This window comes from Struthio camelus, chromosome 5 (genome assembly GCF_040807025.1).
Source record: "Struthio camelus isolate bStrCam1 chromosome 5, bStrCam1.hap1, whole genome shotgun sequence".
Classification (NCBI taxonomy): Eukaryota; Metazoa; Chordata; class Aves; order Struthioniformes; family Struthionidae; genus Struthio; species Struthio camelus.
In genome coordinates this window covers 34,567,108-34,589,085 of record NC_090946.1, presented here as the reverse complement: position 1 = coordinate 34,589,085, position 21,978 = coordinate 34,567,108, and the positions used below count along the sequence as shown (strand labels likewise).

At 41.6% G+C, this 21,978-nt stretch overlaps 1 long non-coding RNA gene across 1 annotated transcript in view; it reads right to left on the bottom strand.

Moving 5' to 3' along the window:
• LOC138067464 (uncharacterized) overlaps positions 1-21,978 on the bottom strand; it is an 88,819-nt gene that overhangs the window by 49,107 nt on the left and 17,734 nt on the right. Inside the window, exon 3 of the long non-coding RNA XR_011141444.1 lies at positions 21,750-21,769. This is a non-coding gene — a long non-coding RNA (uncharacterized lncRNA). The remainder of the gene's footprint in view (positions 1-21,749; positions 21,770-21,978) is intronic.

The window sequence follows — 21,978 nt, the reverse complement described above, 5'->3', positions numbered from 1 at the left end:
CACATAGCTCCTGGCAGACTTAGCATCAATGCTTACACTGCTGTCACTATGGCATAGAAATTTCCTTTCATTTGCATATCATTGGCCTTGGCTTAAGAGAGGATGTCACCTCCTATCTGTAATCTCCAGAAGCATTTCTGACTGGCACTCAGACGCCATACCTATAAGTACTGACACCAAAAAACTTCTTAAATTAAACAAATATAGGGCAAACACTGGCCTGTACATAATATTCCTTTTTTTTTTTCTTGCAGAGCAGCACAGTGCACAAAGTGACTTCTGCACCATGATGGCAGCATTACAGAGACCACAAGAAGGTAATCAGCAATGCTCAGCTCAAGAGCACTATAGTCAAACTATTACTGACAGTAATCTCTTGGGTTCAGTATGTCACTGCTCCTATACTATTGCTTGGGTTGTGGAAAATGCAAAAGTATCCTTTCTTGAGGGTCTGCTTCTCCTTCTAACCTCATATAAGTTTGCATTGCCCACCTTTGCTCCTAATTTTAATTAGTTGATTTTTTTTATACTGCAGAAAAAAAAATTCCTAATAACTATTCTGGCTGGGGCTAGAATACACTAAAAAAATCACCAAGGTTTACACAGTCTCCAGCTGAAGGTGCAATTTACCTGAAACTCACCTAAAAAAATATTGAATCATGAGGCAGGAAGAAGACCAGAGCTTCTAAGGTTGATTTATGCAGGAAGTATTTGGCCTTTTGCAGGATTAGTTCAAAAGGAGCAAGGACTGAAAGATACAGCAGCCTACATGATTGAGCTCCATGCCTCTGCTGCTTTACACACCACTCTAAAGGGAAAGGTGTGGGGGTTCATGCCAAGAAGAGTGGACTAAATCTGTTCCTTTCACTCCCACTAAACCAAAGAGAAAAGTTCCAAGAAACCACAACTCTCAGATTCATCTCAGGAAGGAGGCGTATGGAAGCCTTTGCAATTGCACCAGAAATTAATTTGGCTTACATTGTTAAGACTACACAAATGAGTGGACATTTGTGTGAGTCTACTCAACTGAGTGGACATAACTGAGTGAGGCAGTTTATTGCTCCCCCGACTACTTCCAGTGTAGATGTGAAGCAGAAGCTATTAACTGTTACAAATTTCCTCCTGATAAACAATACAGGCTGGTACCTCCAAGGGCTTATCCATAGGTGAAAATATTTCAAAGTAAACTAAAAATGTATATCTGAAACACAACAGCTATTTTGCTTTCCCTCCTCATCTGCACACTCTCTTTCCACATTATGAATTCCTTCTTGCAGTTTAGCTTCTGAAATGATTAAGCTTAAGCCACATGACAGTATTTTCAGTGCAGAAAAAGTGTATACCGCAGAGAGAGGGCAGAATAGTCATTTCAAAAACCACTATTCCCAGCTATCTGTTTGAACCAATAAAACCTTAAGAGAAGCTTTTCTCCTGCATCAAAAACATAGGCAGCAGTGGACCTGCTGGGAACCCCGTAGATATTGCTCTCCTATGTGTGTCTACAAACACGGGTCAAATTATCTCCTTTCAGGTGTTGGGGAGATTTCATTATTTTGAAAAAGATAGAATTTGGAGGAGGCAATTCCTTATTAGATGAGGTGGTCAGGTGAAACACATTGTTTTATTCATGATGAGATTGTGACTGTATTATCAAAAAAGCCTACGGGTCTCAACCTTGCATTCCCCAGTTTTGCTGCTTGGGTTCAAACCAGGTCTCATGTTCCCTGGTTTCCTGGCCTTTCCTCCTTTTTTCCTCTGCCAACCCCAGAAAACAAAGCCTACCAAATTTAGATCTGAACACACTTATTTGGTGACCCAGCGCTCCAGACACTAACTAGAACAATATGGTCATGGTGTGAAGTTGCAGACACTTTGGGGCTGGCTGGATCTGATACGGTAAAATGGCACTAAAGACTCCTGCTTTCAGATCTACCTACAGAGATATCTGGGGAAAGAACAGAGAAGACTGAAAAGAGCCAAGATCCCTGGGAATGAGAGCCTCCACATTCTAGTCCTTCTTGTGATTAATTTTGTCTACAATCCTGAGCTGACCACAATTTCTTAGTGCCTGTTTTCTCAGCTGACTCAAAAGAATGTTGTGAAGCTTCAGCACCTTCAGGCCCAGTAATGCACAAAACGTCCCTGGTGGGTTTCCAGAGCCACCTGAAGTCAGTGAGAGAGCTCAGATCTTCAACGGACTTAGAAAGAATCAAGAAACAATGTAAGTGCACAGTTCATAAAAAGCCTGCATGTTTTTGTTCTGTAATGTGACATACCCAGTGCAGCTTGGTTCAAACAGGAGTGTTGCAAAGACATTTAAATGCCTCCCATTAGCACCCTTCTCTCTTTGTGCTTCTGTCTAACAAGCACTCTGGTCCCCCTGTGCTCTGCCCCTTCTCTACTCTCCCCACACACTCTACAATTCATATCAGCGTTTGGATGTTCAGTGATTTTTGAACTCCAAACATTTGCCACCAAATTATTTCTCTCTGACTTGGTTCACTGAGCAGAGATTCTGCATCACTGAGCTACAGAATTTATCCAGTGACAACAGGCTTATCATGGCAATGCCAACCTTTCTCAGCTAAAGTGTGCTTATGTGAGGGGAAAGACACAAAGTGCTCTGCAAAAAAGAAAGGAGATTGTTCCTCTGATAAATTAAGAGGGCTTCTTCCTTTCCCCAGCTCAAAAAACTTAAGGCAGATATGTGATGCATTAAGTGGTCCATTAAACCGAGCCAGCTGCTAAATGACAGTGCAACGCCTATGGCATGAACACAGATGTGCCTGTTGCGTATGCAACAAATTGATTAAGGTCCATGCTGTCACAAGGAAGAGCCAATCAATCCAGAATGGCTGGTTGCTAATTTCTAGCTAGGAGGAAGCTTCCTAGGCAGGGGATTATGCAAGCTTGACATCCACATGCAGACTTTCCCCTTGCTCCCTTGGTGGAGCAATGGGCGCATGGATAATGCTTTTGTGTGTCCATTTATGATGTAAATTACAGAAAAACCATCCACAGTGCTCATGACATCTACATGAATGCAAAATGAACTCATTATGATTGGTGCTATTACAATGAACAGCAAATGCATTCATAATGGTAGGACATTTAAAAAGTAATGTGTTGCTGGATTCCTTGTCTATAAAAGTGATAATAAGGAAATGAGTGCATCATACAGATTTAAAAGAAACTCAGTCAGGCACTGGCAAGCTGCCGCTTCAGATGCTCAAAAGGGAAATACAAGTGCACATGGTTTTTAGCACCTCAGCTGTAAAATTACTGTTGCTCTCTACTGTAATGGGTCTTTTTCCATCTCTGAATCTGAGCCAGGTAGGTCATCTAGACCACTTTCCAGTGCAGAAGTGTTCCCTATAGGATATTTGCTACTGCCTTATCCAATTTAATTTTCAGACATCTGAAGAGAGCGCCTTTCTACTATTCCCTTGAAAAACTAATACACAGTCTCAGAAAGGTTAAAGATAGGAACAAGCTCCTGGAATTTAACTCAAATCTCTTCTCAATTTGCTCATCTACAGGCAGGTTTAGACCTGGAAGACTTCTGAGTCACAAAAGTTTCATTTCCACTGTTATATTAAATCAGCTAGCAAAGAGTAAAATCATCTTACCAAAGGCAAAGTACTGGCTTCTACCAAGCTCATCCGAGGGTAAAAAAAAAAAAAAAAATGTGAGGGAAGTTTATTAATGTACAGGTACAAATCAATTAGGCCAGAAACATTTCTTATGATAGGTATCCAAAACCTGCCCTGCAAATGCCATTGGGGCAATCTCAGCTTCACATCCTGAAACTTTTAGACTTTGTTACCAAAAACCTCCCTTAAGCAGTATCTCTTCAGGAAAAGTACGTCAGCAGGGCACAGAGCCCACAAAATTGTAACATCAACTTTAACAGCACTAAAATTGCTTTCGAAACAAAAGGCAGGGAAAATGACTAATTTCTGTGGCTTTCTGTCTCCCCCTTTTGCTCTTTTTGATTGATGCGTGAGGGATATGTGCCTCTTGAGGGCAGATAGCCCCGATGGTCCAAATGTAGGCTCACTCCTCCAGATCTCCACCAAGAAATGGCAAATGAAAGACTCGGAAGACCTATCCTGCACCTCCGTTACCATTACCTGTGCCAATGGTCTGATTCTCACAGTGAGGACAGAGCAGGTTTGTGAAAGATCCTGGCCACAGAAAGGGAACACAGACAAATATTCTGTGGCAATGTTTTCAGCAACGACTGTAACCAAATCATAGCAGCAAAAGTTCTGCTGGCGTTCTTGTAATTCCCTTTTCCCCCACCCCTACAATCATAGATTAAAAACATACTCCTGTATACCTCAGGTAGTTAGCTGTTCATCACAAACAAACTTGGGAAAGTGGGAAATACAGGGACAAGGACCACAATGAAGTGCTGAAGTAAACGAATGCAGTGCCACTGAAATCAGGCGATTATATCGTTTTATAGCTCCAACGTTGATTCGGGCTCAGTGCTCTCAGCACATTAAGCAAATTACAAGCTCTGTGACCTTCGCCACAGGGAACGTGAAGCCAGCTTTCCTGTGAGCCTTCTCAGGTTTGCAAGACCCACAATAAACAGCCTGTTTCTTCTCTTCCCTTTATGTTGTCCCTTACCTCTTCCCTGTGCTGAAAAACTGTTTTTAACACTGACAGGCCACAATGAGGTGATGGAGTTACATTTTAAGCTTTCTCTATAAATGGAAAGAGTTAGAAAATCTTTTTTTTTTTTCTCCTTGTGAATGGAGCAATCATTCGATGGTGCTGCCTTAACTTGATGTTCCTGAGAATGCTTTGATGACAAAAGCATTTTTGAGTAATCTTATTTTAAAATTTAAAAGCTCAGGTGCTAAGAGGAAATTTTTCAAAGGCAGCTAAAATAACTTAGGGCTTCAACTCTCATACTCAATAGCAGTCTCTGTGTGTAAATCCCATTAAATTGTAGTGAAAGCCAGTGGTCTTGAAGTTTTAAGTTGCTTTTGGAAATAGGTAACTCAGAATTTGTTCCTATGTGCTTTTAAAATGTGACTCCATTTACAAGTAATTCCACAAGAAACTTGGTAAACTAGCTTGAAATCATCTCTCTCTCACGTTTGCTACAGGGTGCTAGTACACTGAGGCTTTCACTCGGCAGCTCTGCTTTCGGAGGCTAAATTTACTGCGCTTCAACATCAATATTTTTGTAGAAAAATTTCACACTATGCTCAAGCTATGCATCAGGCCCAGAGACACTTGTGGTTTTCTGAAGAGGAAACCAGAAGGAAGCTTATAACAGAAATTTACTTGTAGGTTGTGGAATGGCTGTTACTGCTTGATAATATCCAAAATTATGGTTACGGTGAATTTATCAGAAACAAGGTATTCTGTTCTGTGACTTTTTGTTGGCTTCCAAACTCAGTATAAAAGAAAATAACATATCACACGCTTCTCACATCATATTTCCAAATACAGCCATAGAACTGCCCTGCTGTCCTGGTGAATTTCCCAGTGAGTCAGAAGAATCTAAAACTAATCGACTTTCTGCTCTACCTACACAGGGAGGTTGATCGCGATCTCCCTGAGAAAGAGTCTGACCTCCCAGCTAAACATGAACTGCCAAATTCCTCACTGGGATTTCTCCTGTTGCTTGCATCTGGCTTTTGGATGCTGAAGGAGAATCTTAAAATTCTTGTTCTTTTGAGAGATACAATACTTTAACGACAGAAAGTTTCTCTCTTTTAGAAGTCAGCTCCATTACTGAGGCAAACGAAGTGCAATCAAAGAAACTTTCCTTAGTACAGCAAAAACAGAAAGTGCCAGACTTTACCACAGGTGGACATCAAAGCATATCATAGTAAAACTGCAGATGTTTCAGAGTCAAATTGCTAATTTTTTTTTAATCAAAACATACAATTTTTAAAAGAAAAAAAAGTCAATTTGGAAATTTTGCCAGGCATTCAAGTTGGATATAGAGTTACAAGCAACTGAAAAGTTCTATCCTTCAAAAAAAGGTTTCCACCTTTCTATCTCGCTCTGACAGTAAAACATGGCAGTGGAAAAACCTAAACACTCCTGTCTTACATCTAAGCACGCTTCTTGCCTATAACGGCCATCCTTCTGTCTTCTTTTGCACTAGCAGACAGTAAAAAAAAAATCACTCTTACTGTGGTTTAGTCATGACAGAACAATCAACAATACACAAGACAGAGATACAGAAGTAATGTCCTGAAAGAGCTTGATAGGAGAAAAAAAAGATACTGTGAAAGTTAGAGAAAGGGTTAAACCAGAAGTGGAACACTGAGGTGGTGTGACAGCTACTTTGTATAATACAGAGTCTTTCCGAAGACCCTGAAAGCAGAAGGCAGGTGTGCATTTTGGTATGTCACTTGTCTATTACACATAATTGCATCCTATATTACCAAACAGCCACCCTCATATAACAACTTTTGGTCTCTACTAGCCTAGAATGAATCTGAACAGCTAGCTATCTTAAATCCTCACGTCACACGTGGAGATCTCCCTAGACAGATATGCTTCAGCTGAGCACAAGTTACGGGACTCAGTGCAAGAGTCCTGGTTGAAATTCTCAAACTTGACTTCTCAAGAGGCCAGACGAAATGGTCCCCTTACTAACTTATTACTGCAATCCAAAGGAGCCGTTACACACACTTCACTTTAAGGAAGCATTGGTCAACAAACAGAAGCAGAGTTAATTGGCCTTCACATTGAAATCATAGGTTAAGCCACAAATAACATTCTAGTTTTTTAGCAGACGATGAAGCAATATTTACAGCTTTCAAACTAAAGAAACATGTTCAATGTTTTCATTTATTTATTAAAGTACAGTGTTATCTCTGCTGACAGAGATTCTGACCTGGTTCATCTACATAGGAAACGCAACTACATTACTTAAGGCTTGGCAAGAGTGCTTTTTTTTTTTTTTTTTTTTGGTTAAAGTTAGACATAACAACAATATATTGGGGGAAGAAACCAAGAACCTCTGAAATCTGGAATTGGTTTATTAAGCAGTGAAAAGTTAGACTGGCTACTATCCTTTCAGATTCACCACAGAATTCCCAATGATTAGTCTTCAATATTTAGTGCTGTTTTAGCAAAGAGATGATGAACAGATATGACAGCATAACTGGAACTCTAAGATGCTTGCAACTGGCTAAAAGTAAGTGATAAAATACATTGAGTCAGAAACAGCTCTCTCCATGATTTCCCTTTGCAAAAGTATGAAAAGAACTATTTGCAGCTCAGATGAGACACACAAGTATATCAAAAAGCTCACACATTTGAAGTTTTTCAGCTTTACAGTTGTTTCACCCTGAGATAATAACTCATCATTGGCCTTTGAAAAGGCTATTTTGGGGAAAAAGAGAAACTATTTCTCTGCTGTGCCCAAGAAAGATAACTGTGGCACTAACAGGATGACTGCAAGCCCTCTTCCGCTCATATCAGAATTCTTTTCCCCTGTCGTTCACTTACTTATCTGTTTAAAGTATAGTATATTTAAGTTATATAGGACATTTTTGACATTAAGATACCCCTCAAGAACAGTTTACTGGGGATAGAGACAATCTTAGGTTTTCACGAGGTCAACCAAAGCAATTTTCTTAGGCGTTCCACCAGCTGAATCATAAATTACTATTTAACACAAAATATCTTAAACAAACAACTCAGTACATTATTAGCATACATGGGAGAAGCGAAAGCAACATAACTGCAGTTTACTGCACCACTTCTACCTATATATGGATGCATATGAATAATAAGAACAATGTTACAAATAGGTACTATCTAGCTCACAAGGAAATTGCATCAAAATATACTTAACTGCTGCTCATTACCACCCTGCTGAAAGCTTTCAACCTACATAGATCTAAAGTACTGTGTCCCCACTCCTATTTCTGCATATAAACTGAAAGCTAAACGAGGTATCATGAAGCTAACAGAATAAGCAAAGTTTTATTCATTTTTTTAAATTAAAGCTGTTAAACATACAGTGTGCATGCAAGAGAAACTTGGAATTCCCTTTGTAAACTATCAAGGTGTTTTACACAACTACGCTCCATTACAATAAATCAGTGCCTTCCAAGTAAAATCAACAGTGACACTGAAGACTCTACCGCCAGACGCATCTCCCTTCTTGGTACAGTTTACTTATATCTTTAACTTTAAAAATATTTCTGAACAGTGGTAGTGCTTGCTAGAGAAGGAATATCATAAGCCCCTACAGCAGTCTGCTGTTGTTTTTTGCATGTTTAGCTCAATGGCAGGGATTCTTGACCCATAACTGAGATTCCTCTGCAGAACGACAGCGCCAATAATAAATATCAGCTGGTTTCTCTGTTTGGTTCTGCTCAGCTTATCTCTTGTTTTATGTGGCAGCAGGAGACCATTCCTAACACTTTGCTCTGGAAGGGGAAATTCCCAAGGTTTCTGTGCCCTGGATGTTTCAAGAAGATGTTTACTAGTAACACAGTAGAGATGAAGTCAAAATAGATGGTAGACAGATGTGTGCACAGTCAGGAAGGGAGAAGCTGGCTGGAAATGTTTTAAGTGGTGTCACCCTCCGGTTCACCCAAAACACCCACACGAACATCAGCAGAGGAAAACTCTTACACTATCAGAAAAAGCATCTATGTTGTTTACGTGGCGTCCAACAGAGGCCTGAATTTTCATATGGTGATCAAATTAAAAAACAAGCTGATGGCACCTCTTTCAACCCCGCTGTATCATCATTCCCACTCTCCTTTGGAGCACACCAGGTGAAGCACAATGACAACACTTACGCTCCCTGACACAGTGTGCACCCCTTTCATCAAGGAATCTGGAACGCTATACAAACAGCCATTAATCTTGGAGGAGTTCTGGGCAATTATTATCTGTAATATCAGGTAAAGAGAGGCAAATAGCAGAGGATTATGCCTACACTAATCCAGGAGGCAAGCGGGCGATCCAAGAAGAGGTTCCAGAGTGACCTGCCCGTCCTGTCCCATGCTGACCACTACAACAGACTCCCTCCTAATCCCTACATTTTCACCGCTCTGATACACAGCATCTGGACAAAGAAAGCTGGGCACAGGTTGTCAACTAGTTATCAGGAAAAGAGTAAATGTCAGGTCTCCATCTTTTTAAATGAAATCTACTCCTTCATGCCCTCACCACACAGCAGAAGATAATTTATTTCTTTACAATAAAAGCTGGAATATATCAACCTAGCAGCCTTCTGCATTATGACCCCCACACTAATCTTATTAAGAGAGAGGTTATTGGGCTCTTTGTTGGTGAACAGCACATTAATGAGATCTCCTTGAAATAATCCCATCTCTAATATGCAGGGAAAATTACATTTTCCAGCGTAATTACTGTGTCAGTCAAAAACCTCAACTGCAACATTAATTGCTTTTCTCTAGATTCCAACAGCCTCTTGTTAAGTGGCAAAACTCCAGGAAGGGGGTGGGGGACAGGAAGTTTATCTTATTCAGTAAAACCCACAGCAGTTCTGGGAGGCTTTACCTAGACTGAGTCTATTGTCTTGAATGGGAGAGCTGCAAACACCCACCCGGGTCAGAAGTAGGTCACTTTGTTATCACGCGTCCTTCCACCGCCTCTCCTCCCCGCGCAACCTCTGCCCATCCAGGCAGCAGCCCTGAGGCACCAACGCAGCACGTAGCAAAGCTCCTCCCCAGTAACAGCCTGCAAAGCCAAACCACTCTCCACGCGAGTCTGTCAAATTTCATCAACTAGACAGGGTCAAGCCTAGTCACATCTTGCAAGAAGGGCTGCCAAGGAGAAGCTGGGGCTGCGAGCAGAAGTGTGTTGACAAGCTGGAAGGCAGCAGCAGCCTCCTGATTCAGCCCTAAAACGAAGATCAAGGCAACAAAGAAGCGGGAGTGGGAAGAAGCAACACATAGCAGCAGTCTTTCAGATGTGATACAAAGACACGCGATCCATAGATGCTGCTTCCTGAAGACTATTCCACCAGAGAAGTGGCTGTAATTCGTATCTCTCGACCCAGATGCTACACCTAATGAACGCAATTCTGCTCTTCGTTATCCTGAAGTAAACCTTGAGTAACTGAGTAAACCTTGAGCAAACCTTGACACTGAAGCCAGTGACCTGATGCTAGGTCTCAGCAAGCATAGCAGTGAAGGGATCTTGGCTAGTAGCTGACACAGAGAGCTCTGATATCTGCCACTCGAATTCAAGTTGTGCATTTCCTTTTAATGACAGCTTCCTTACTGAGTCCCTGGCGGGTTTGGCTCTCTGACCCGGTCACAGCCTCTGCGAGGGCCAGCTGCCCTCACCTCGCCTTGCCACCTGTGGGGGCTCTCACGCCATCTGGGGCAGCCCCGCTGGCAGCACCTGTGCCTGGCTCCTGCCTGCACCCTTCTCCCACAATCACGGCCTGGTCCCTCCTGCTGCAATCAGCTCTCTCCCCCCCCCCCCCAGCTAATTACCAGCTCCAGAACGAAGGCACTTTCCTTGTTCTCCCTGGTGGCCATGATGGCCGTGGCGTGAACCTGCCACGGGGCGAGTAGCGGCAGGGGGGACCCCGACGGTGGCAGCCGGAGTACCCTCCTTCAGGGTAGGGGCGCGGGATGGTGGAGGAAGGCAGGGAGGAGAGGGACGCTGGTGGGCAGAGGAAGCAAGGTGCTGACGGGGCTCTGTGAAAGGATTCGCACCCTAATGGCAGCGGGGCAACCCTGTGCCCACAGTTCCGCCACACACTCACTCAGACCTGTAAAGGCATTTATTTAGCTTTCCTTAAAATTTACGTGTTTCCGGTTTGTCTTCAAAAACACAATTTCAAAAGCCACGGGCTCCCATCTTCCCATCTAGTAACAAAACGGAACTGAAGATCTCTGCACCTTTGCAAAACTAAACACAGACTAGTATGAACAGGGAAGCTAAAACTGACACCTCACTTACGAAAAACACGGCCATAACTTTTCTGCACTTTCACCAACAATAAAAGCATAACGTTTCATCTGCAAATGAAGACATTGCAAAACAATACAGTCTTGGTTTTCCATAGCCTCTAACAGAAAATGGGGTTTATACCAGAAGATTTTAAGCAAACATGCAGTCAAAATTTGGGATCTAGTAAAACATTAACAGTTTTAGATCAGTAATAATTTGTCAGGTGCTTTGTGCAGGAAAAACACAAAAACTTAGACATTCTTCTCTTCCCCCCCCCCCCCCCCCCAATAAGGTATTCAAGAATAATTGACAGATTGTTACTTCTGGCTTAGAAAAGTGCTAGCTGATTCCAGTTCACATAGAATTCCCTGGATTTGTTCATTGCAGAAATAATCAGTTCTGACACTACAAACATAGGTAGTGCCTTACAGTGAGCTTCTTCTGACCAGAATAAGTACGGAAAACATACAAACAGAAAAATGCATTTCTAACGAATACTCATTTGCTAATGGAGAAGCAAAGGTAGGAGCAGAGAAACTAAAATTCCTAAGGGGGGAAAAAAATTGAGAAAGAAAATATTCGAAGGAAGGAAATAAAAAACAAAATTATGCCTTTTAATCACTTTTCACTGATGGTGAAAACAAGACAAAGTAGAAAAGTTAAAGAGCACAAAACTTGCATCTAGCAATAAGCTGCTTGCCAACAGAGACGTCTGTGCAGTAGGAACTGTGAAACAGCCTCCCAAGAGGACTGGAGTGACAACATCCCTAGCCACTGAGATACTTGAAAATGGATCAGAAAAAAAAAAGAACAGAAAATATACGGTAATAGGTACTGTCTGAAAGAGGACACGCGCATCCAGACTTCTTGTCCGTTCCAGCATTCGTTGAGAATCTGTTCTGTCAAAAAAGAAGGATTCTTGATTAATGTTTACCCCATAAAAACTCTGCATCTAAAGCACAAAACAATGCTACATAGTCACTCTCCCAGACAACAGTAGTATATACACAGATTGAATCACTCCTCTTCCTGCAATTAAACCTTTTGGAGTTTCTATTTTACTCATAAAAGTAAAAGAAAAGATACCTAGACCTCCTCTTTTTCCAGGCCACAAGGTCTTTGCCCACAACCTTGAGTGAAACTGCCACATAAGAAGAACAAGGACTGAAGAAGGAAAAGAGGAAGTCTTGGCTACATAGTGAGCCTCATGTGAGATCCTCAAGACTGACAGACTTGAGGATTAATATTTACAACAAAATAGCAGGCAGCCTTCCCTGATATTTCTGCCTGGTACCATCGTTACCACACAAGGGTCGTGTGCACTTTATACGCAAATAAGCTGCAAATAACGCTGCATCAATTGCAGGACTCTAGATTCTACTGCTTTAACAGTTCCCAGTAAACAAGTTCCAGAAATATAAGGCATAACAGTCTCTCCTGGGGAAAACAACAGCAGGCCTATTTTCTCCCATCTCTGTGGTTTATAGTTATTTTTTCCAGGTGTTGATTGAGTTGCTCGTGAAGGTACATCTGGGTGAGAATCAAGAGGTTTCTCAGCAGTAGCCTTTAATCAGAATCACTCTCCCACTGAGAATGCCTGACCCACCCATTAAGTTCTCCAGCACTGTCCCTTTTTATTATGCTACATCTGAAACACAATTCCTGGGAAGGAAAGAGGAGAGGAAAACCATATATCAACAGGGTAACGAACGACCTTTCTGTTGTCACTGACCATTCAGCCTCTGGGAAGCAGTTGTGCGAAAACAGAAACTCAACTGGAAAGACAAGAATAAGCACTCCATTTGCTGAGACACTGTGGAGACAGATGATTTCTTGTGGTCACAGGAAACTCTGTTCAGATTAGTAAAGAAGATGAGGGCCAATGGACCACGTGAGTTTTTGGAACTGCCCGATGCCGCTCCTTCCCTGGATGCTGAGCACACTATCCCCAGGGATGACAGAGAAGTCAGTATAGCTTTGAAAAAGGATTACCTTCCTTCTCTGCTGCTAATCTGAGTCTACCTGCCAGCATCACCTTTCACACTCTCACCTTGATGAGCTGTATATGGGCTCCAAGAGATGCTGCACCAGTCATTGCTAGGATTTTAAAAGAGACTTTCACTAGCCCAGAGAAACTCAGTAGCAGAGAAAAGAGCACCCAATTCGGGCTGCTACTTTTCATGTGAATATTATTTAATAATTAGCTGAATCCTTTTTTTTTTTTTTTTTTTTTTTTTAAAAAGATACTGCAAATATAATTCTGCCATGACCAGAAACCCCAGCTCAGCAAATACGAGGTCTGGGCAGGATTTGCGAGCAGGAATAACTTTGGATTTAGGCCACCATTTTGTTTTTGCAGCATTTGGATTAGATAGGAGACGTGACACCCTTCCTCTAAGAGCTCTTCAGCCTTTTGTACCACCTGAGTACAGACCATTTGCTCTGGGAATCAAATTCCCCCAATACAGGGGGAATTCTCTGAGGGCTTACAGAAACTTTGAACTACCACAGCTGAATAAGGGTATGTGAACAGGCCATGTTCTGTGCATCTGATTCATTAACTGCCTTCTTAGAGTAAGCCTGTGGCTTTTGATTTTTTTTTCTTTTGAATACCATATTACATCAGAAGGAATAACTCAGTATCTCAGAATTATCAGATTACTTTCAGTTAGTAAGGAAGAATGAATTCATTTAAGACCTCACTTAGGCCTGCACCTCCTGTAATGACAGTATTGACAGAATGACAGTATTATGACAAAGATGCCACAATGTATGCAACTAGGTGGATTAAACTTGCATGATTTTATCTGATTTCTCTCTTTTTTTTTTTTTGCACTCAACACAAAGTCTACCAGCTGGGCTGGGTCATAAAATGAATATGAAATTTTATTATGAACCATATGATACCAGCAGGAGTAGAGAAGGTTGAAAACTGCAGGAATACTTAGAACTGGACAGTGAAGTAAAACACTTTTCCCTCTCTTTTATTTATTTTCTTGAGTTTTTCTAAAGTTAAGGTCTCCCTCAGCCTGCCTATCCTAACAATTGTTACAGTGACGCTCTAATGAAGGGAACAGCCCTGCAACCAAAACCATATAAATCAAAAGAATCCACTGACTAATAATTAAGATGGGTCAGACCCTCATTAGAGATTTCTGTCCCATCCATACTGACAGCTAAAGCATTCAAAGAGCCCTTGTAAAGTACTGTGTGTTAATTATGTGCAAAGTGGGTCGAACAACACTGGAAAACTGAAAATGATGTGGTCATAAAAAAAATTGCCTGGGTATTTGAAGAGTCAATGGCATCAATGGCAAAAATAAAATCAACAATGAAAATATGGCTCTCTCCAAGGACTTTCAATTTATTGGCATGAATATGTGGGTTTTCAGTTCTCAACTGATGTATTGACTATTTTTGGAGTAAATGCCTGGTCATTTGTGGCTAAAACTCTACTCAACTATTAAAATAAAAATATATCAAACAAAGAGGTCATCACAGCAAAGTGCTTCAGTCAGCTAACTGGCTGTTAGTTGACAAAGGAGAACCACATTCTAACTCCTCAGTAAAACTGTGTCTTTAATTCAGGCTGAGAAAGTAGCTCACTGATTCCTGCTGCTTTCCTATCATGAAACAACAGATGTTAATGCCAACAACACAGAGAAGCACTAGCAGCAGCTCTCAAAGGGACCTGTAGGATAGCTGATTCTGGTATTGAGTTCAGTGATTCTAGAGGAATACTGTTTTAGGGCACCGAGCCATTCTTATTTATAAGTAATAACCAGATTTCATAAATAGTTATCAGATACCTTCTGACATAAGTCAAGCCCTTGCAGAAATCAGTACGAACACCCATAAATAGACATTTACTGTATGATTTTTCTTCCTATGCCCAATCTCTTCTTCCTCCAGCCCTTCTGGATTTACCAATAGCTCCTCAGCCACATCTCCAATGCTCATTAGAAAGCACCTACAAGAGACAGTAGAGGGATAGGGCCTCTCCCTTTCTATGGGGTGGGGCCTTCTAGACTGCCCAGCTGTGCCTCCAGAGCAGTGCTTAGGCACTGCAAACACACCTTGTACACAAAAACCCTCGCAGCCCAGCTCTAGAGAGGCCCCTTAGCAACTGCCCAACACCATACCTATCTGTGCTATCACATCCCAGTGATTCCCACCACTGTCCTGGACAAGTATCACTGCCTAATTTGTGCTTTCTATGGGAAGGAGGAAACAGCCTCAGAAGCCAGACTTCCCACAGGAGCTTTCCACCAGTCTCCCAAGGTCTGTATCTAAGAGCTCACATGGGCCAGAGAAACCAGTAGCTTCCCAAATATGCTTGATCCAGCTGGAGCACAACAAGCTCCTTCCAAAGACTTCAGGACCAGAACATACTGATTGCTGAGTCTCACAGGCTCCCTCCATCATCACTGTTGTCTGACTCAGGGCCAAGATACCCTAAAGTCTCACATTTTATTCCAGTGAAGACCCCAGAACTGTCATTGCCTCGGGAAAAAATACTTGGCCATCCCCACTTACATAAACTGTGGACATAGAGAAGCCCGTTATCACTGTTGCTCAATGAACAGCACTTGCCTCAGCAAACTACTACCAAAGGACTGGAGAGAGGCACTTCTCATGTTGCCATGTTCAGCACACTCGGAAACATGACATTCAATGGGGAACCAGGCAATGTTGCCACTGGTAAGATCAACAGGAGCACCTACTGCCGTGCAGAAATTCTTGAAGCAGCTGTATCCCTCTGCCCATGACATTTGGCTCTCCACAATGCTCTGCCTTACTTAAAGATATCCCCCATCCTTCGATATATGCCTGTGAGAAGAGTGTTGTGTCCATCCCTGAGGTGGGTTTGTCATTCTAGGACAGCCCATTCTGTTTTCAGTATTGTTTCTAACAGGTTCAAGAACCTGTTTATTGCCATTCAAGACTGCGCAGGAGCCACCTGCAGGACTGGTTAGGACTTGGCAAACAAAGTCAGTGTTTGGTTGACAAAGCCAGAGAGACCACAGACCAGATCACGACAGGGACAGCACAAGGTTACATGTTTTCTTTCCTCAGGACAGTGCGGGCAGATACAAGTGGCCTGGCACAGCAGCACCAGCCTTGCACGCTTTGTGACCTCGTGGAATACGTCTGCAGATTATGCCTGTTCCTGGGCGTGGCGTTATCCAGACAATGTGAGAGGACACAGTGTAGGACTGAGCACTCCTGAGGTTTACCTGTGGCATACTTGTTAGAGTACTCTCAGGATGTTGAAGAAGTTGCTTCTAAGTCTAGACCGTGTAGACATGACCTTAAGGTTGCTACCAGAAACACTGTAACAGGACTGACTTGAGGAAGCTATTGGTTTCCTAATGCTAGAGCTACTTTTAAGAAACAATTAAGATCAAAAAGTAAGATAACCTACACAGTCTGTTGTCCACAAGCGCCAGAGGGACTTCTATCCAGACAGCTGATGAAACCCTCCAACAAGGCTGCGTTCCTTGTGCTCTGCTGTTCTCTAAACAGTAGCATAATGCCCTCCAGACCCCTATCGGACTGACCACTGCTTTGAACAACCCCCTCTTCCCCTCACTACAAGAGGGCAACAAGGAACATAGTAGAGTCCTTCATCTGGGAGAAGGACAACTAACCAGCCGTGACTTCACCAAAATCTGTTCCCCCTCAAAGCCAGAACTGAACTACACAATGAAGAACACGCAGGAGGGAGAAAAGGGCTATTGGCCTGAGTCCAGGCATAGGAGCAAGGAAATCCCACACCTTATTTTGACTTCTGCCATTGTTACCTCTAGAAAGTTAGCGAACCTCCCTAGCCTCCATCTCTCCATCCGTCAAATATCTCCATATTTGTCTTTTGGAAGTGCCTTGAGTCCTACACACAACATCAAGCACAATGTTGTTACTTATGTTTTATTAGTGGCTGCCTGTTCCAAACCATGATCTTTCTTCTCTTTTTTTAATTAACGTGCAAAAAGGTATGCTTAAAAAGTATGTGGTACTTAAGCTAGTCCACTAAAGATGCTGGTAGAAAATGAAAGCATGAGGATTTATGAAGAAGGTTGCTGTTAAATTCAAGCTATCATAAATTAAGATAGCATCATTAAATAAATACAATAAGTGATTGTTAAAAGATCACTTTACATATTCTGTTTTGGACAAGAGCCTTTCAGAAGCAGGCCGAAACTTACAAAATAAGAATTATTATTAGTGAGCTGTTTATTCTGAAAATCAGTTATTACTTTTTTATTAAATAATTAAACGAAAACTGCCTAAATTTATACAAAAAACTTTTATCTTACATGAGAGAAGAGGAAAAACGCTCAGCTTACATGCACTGTAAGAGGGCTTCAAATGTCAGTCTTACATGAATGTCTGAGTGTCTCTTCAAATGATGTATGGCTGTATGCTCTCACAGCCCTTGCTTCACTAGCCTCATGCCATATGACTGCGTTTCTTTGTAATGCAACAACAAAGCCATGAATCTGTAACACAAAAAAGGAAAGAAAGAAGTGACGCTGCTATTCTGTGTGACACAAACTGACTGGAGAAGAACTCTGTGTCCAGCATGCAACAATGGACACAATTAACAAAACTGATGCTTCAAAATAGAAGATGTTGCTCAGGTCACCAATACAGACACTTGACTCACTGCCAACTGTCTCTAATAAAAATGCTAATGTTAAAGTGAAAACAGAAGCCTGACTCATGCGTTATGTAGACATAGGGGAATCAGGAATAATTTTGATTGATTTAAGAAATACACTATTCTCACCACAGTATGAGATAAATTAGGGCCTCTGCTCCTAGTATGTAAAAGATGATCAGCTCTAAAAGAAGAGTGGGAGTATTTTTAAGCCTAGGCTATCCTCTCATAAGGGGTCCTGGCATAGGAAATGCTGAAGTTCTGTATTCTAGCAACCATGAGCTGTAAAGAGGTTATCGTTTGAGTTTCCAACCATTTTCTGCCCTTTTTGCACACAACTTACTACAAAAGTGAAGTACGGCTTATACTGGGAACAGGAAAAGTGACAAGAGATTATATGGAGCCTCTAAGCTGTAATATTGCTTTTCAACATATAAAGATAGGGTAAACAGCTTGCTTTGACAGGCAAGTAGAATAGCCACTTGCTTTTTCATCCCCTAAGACGACATAGTGTTTGGGCTGGTAGTCTTTCCCATGACATTTTCCATCGTTTAGCACTTTCCCTTCACATGAAGCAGAGGCAGGATAAAGCCGGATAGAAAGAAAAGTCAGGAACAGCAGAGAAAAAAATAGAAAATCGCTCCTTTGAAAGAGCAAGGTGTTTTTTTTTTAAAGCATCCACTCTTCAAACTTACTCTTTGCAGAAACCCTTTAGAAATGACTAAGCATTGGTTAAATCTCCATTTCCAGTCACATCAATATGTCCCCACTCAAGCCTTTTCTAATGAAGCTGAGACAGAAGAAGGGCAGATGGAAAGGCAATGGACAACTACTCCCCAGTGGCAAAGCTAAGCTATTAACTCAGTATTGGTCTGTGCAAGGTGAGCAGATTGTTCTGGTTTGTGATTTACTCTTCTGCTGGGATCCTGTTAACATCTCTTAACTGTCACGGAGACAGCTTTAGCTAGGTTTGGACTCCCCAAAGACAGTCTAGAACTGAATGGGTGCCGAAAGTATTGCTATTTCAGCAAGAGAGATTGTCCTTGATGAATAAAATTGAAGGGTCTTTCTAAGCAAGGCTGCAAAAGCAACCCATGATCATAAAAGTCAGAATTACAGTTGAATATCACTAAAATCCAAAGAGCTCCACATAGGCTCCATACATGTGGTCCACTAGATTAGCGTTCAAGGTTCATTTTGTCCTTGTCCAATTTATATGGGTCTCCTCAGCTTTCTTAGGGACATAAGTTGCTGGTGCTTCAAATAACTAATTGCATCCTGGGAAGTGAGCAACGTAGAAAGAAAGTATAGTTTCTGGCATATCTGAGTATATTAACATTGTCAACCCAGAAATGGTTAAAGAAAACAATGTTATGGAATGAGATACTAAGACATTTGTTATGTTGCAGAGAGGATTGAAGATAAATGGTAAAAGTTAAGTCATCCTGAGCTAGCCATTAAGGTAGAAAAATTGCATTTTGCACTTGCACAGGAGCTTTCATCACCCTACAGAACAGCATTAGAACACAAAGCCTGTGTAGGAGGCAACACTAAAAAAAAAGCAAAGAAGGGGAAAGACAAAGGCCAGCAGGGAAAAGCCCCTCTCACAGAGAGGATTCAAAGGTTTTAAGCAAAATCGTTCATTTTTACATACAGTAGATAATGTTAACTAGATTCCTGGAAAAATCCCTATTCACAATATGAGGTTCCCCGCTGGCATGATGGAAGAAAAGGCACCCGTACAAAATCTGAGAAAGATTCAAACGCCTTAATTCTTGGGCCAACACTTCCCACTTTCAGGTAGGCTTCAGTCTATCTCAGACCTCCACAAACCAAAGGGCTAGGAAGAGCCCCTACCAAAGGGGTAGAAGGAGTAACGGTGGCAGGAAAGACCTCCTACGTTTCCAGAGCTCTTCTCTGGAGCTGGGACAAAACCAGCACAGGTCTCCTAGCCCAGTGCTCTTCCACTAGTACCTGCAGAGCCAGAATGCCTTTTGCAATTACTCCATTCTCTGCTGTAGCAGACAGCCTCACTGACAGCTGCCACAGGCTAGGTATAAAGGTCTCTCGTACTCAGTGGCACATCATTTCTACAGCCTGTTACGAGGCCTCTGGATGCTGCAATCTCTGATAGAAACTCTGCAGTAGTTTCATGTATGTTTCTATTTGTAGGGTTTATATTCAACTAATACAGCAGCTCCTGATTTTCTTTTAAACAATTGAAGGTCTATATTTAAGTCTGTCATTCTAACAATTTTATCTTTTTATGGTGTTACATAGGATGCAGAGGCACAGACAGAAGTTATAAACACTGCCTATGATTGTCTGCAGCAGATACAGTATCACACTGTCTGGAGCTCCAACAATTTGAACTGGTAGACAAACTGCAGCTGCAATTCTTAGTGTTATTTTTAACTTCATTCCCCCCCTCAGACTAAGTCCTGTCACCTCTCTCCTTCTCTGAGATGCGTAGATTAAACTGCAGTCCAAAAGCGTTATCAGCACCTTTGTCAACAAAATATACTTGGCTCCCTGGGATAGTGAAATGTGTGTCATAAATGAATGAGATTTCTGGAGTTCAGCAGCAATCTACAGGGAAGTGTTAATTAGAACAGACTGAGTCGGAAGGAAGCTCAACATAAACAAACTAATTAGCACCGACAAGTGTAGTAGGGCAGAGCTCTGTGGAGACAGCACTCCATCACTGGCGTCTAAGAAGTTAGCACTCTTTCCTATTTCCTGCCTTTAGTCTCAAAATGGCATTAAAACATATGCCATCAGACCAAAAGTCTCATGCTAATATAGCAGGAAGATCTGTCTTTCCTCTATCACTCGGTTACCCCAGTCCCCTCTTCCTCTCCACTGCATTCAATTCAGTCTATCCACAAAGTCAAAGATCTTCAAGACTGCATCTGTGTAGGAGAACGTGGGTCTTCAGAAAGGAAAGCATCCTCCTGAGTCTTAGTTGGACTGATAGTCTATAAATGCTAACGGTTTCCTCAGAGAATCTAAAAATCTAAGGGTGTCAATGCAGAATTAATCTAGACAACTTCAGTGCAGAACAGCAAGGGGCTGAAAAAATCTAGAGGGAATGTAGGAAAAGAACTAGAACAAGCCATTCAGCATGTCAGTTTACAAGCTTACAGTCAAATATTGCTCCTAAATAACATTAGTCAAGAAAAGAAATGCTTTCTAAGTGCTACTTCAGATGTTGTCCAGATGAATTCCCATTTTTTCAGATGCAAGCTAGCAGATGGATTTGTGCAAAAGAATTCTGTAAGCCAAGAAATAAGAGGCTGAAGATACAAAGATACAAGAACAGGATAAAAAGTAGAAAGCAGTACAAAGCATCGCATTTAATATTTGTTTCTCATAATCCTGGGCTCATCAATTTTATCATTTTAAGACACAGGACTTCAGATTGAACACAAGTTGTGCACAATACCAGTAACCAATGGGTCAGCATCCGCAGGTTACCCAGCTTCTGGCTTGTAACTGTAAAAACTGAAAGTGATACTGTAAACTAAAGAACCCATACCCACAAACACAGAAGACTTCCAGAACCGTATCTGCTATATTCTGCCTCTGTACTGTGGCTGTTCACAACATTATGTGGCCTCCAGCTGCAAGATGGTTTATATTTCCCTCTTCCAGCAGCCCAAGCTGCTTCTCGATTTAAGCATGTAATTCCTCTAATAAACAGAATGATATTAAAACTCTTTGGCATCTTGCCTTCTTACTTCTTTTGGCCAAGAACCTTCCTCACCTGATGGTTATAAGCTTTCTCTTCCATTGCAGTCTAAACGTGCTCTACAGACATAAAATAATGTAGTATTAAAACTGGTTCCTAAACAAACAATAGTCCAAGCACAGGTCTAGCTAAAGCTAATGGAAGCTGCAGATGCACAACACTCCCAAAGTACAAACCATTGAAGCATATTTTTAGATCGATGCATTTGAGTATTCTAACCACAAGCACCTTTTGGTGCAAACTGGATTAGAACCAGGAGGTTTCTCAGTTTTAATTCTATGACCCGTCCGCAATGACCCATACGACTTCTCATCACATTGTTCTGAAAGCAAATGCTTTCAAAACTGAATTCCAGATATCAAAGGAAGGAAGGATTAGGAAAGCAGAAAGAATAAGTGTTCTTACCTGGGTTCCTCATCTTGGCTCTGCAAACAAAAAAAAGAGAAAGAAAGATGATGTTAGGTTCACCACTTTAGAAAACCATCTTTTCTGAAACAAATATTACAGCAATAGGAGTACATATCACCTGCTGTCTTTAAGGGAGATAAGATCTAACAGTTTGATGGCTGAAGGGCATCACAGACTCGTGGAACAACAGAATAGTTGGGGTTGGAAGAGACCTCTGGAGATCACC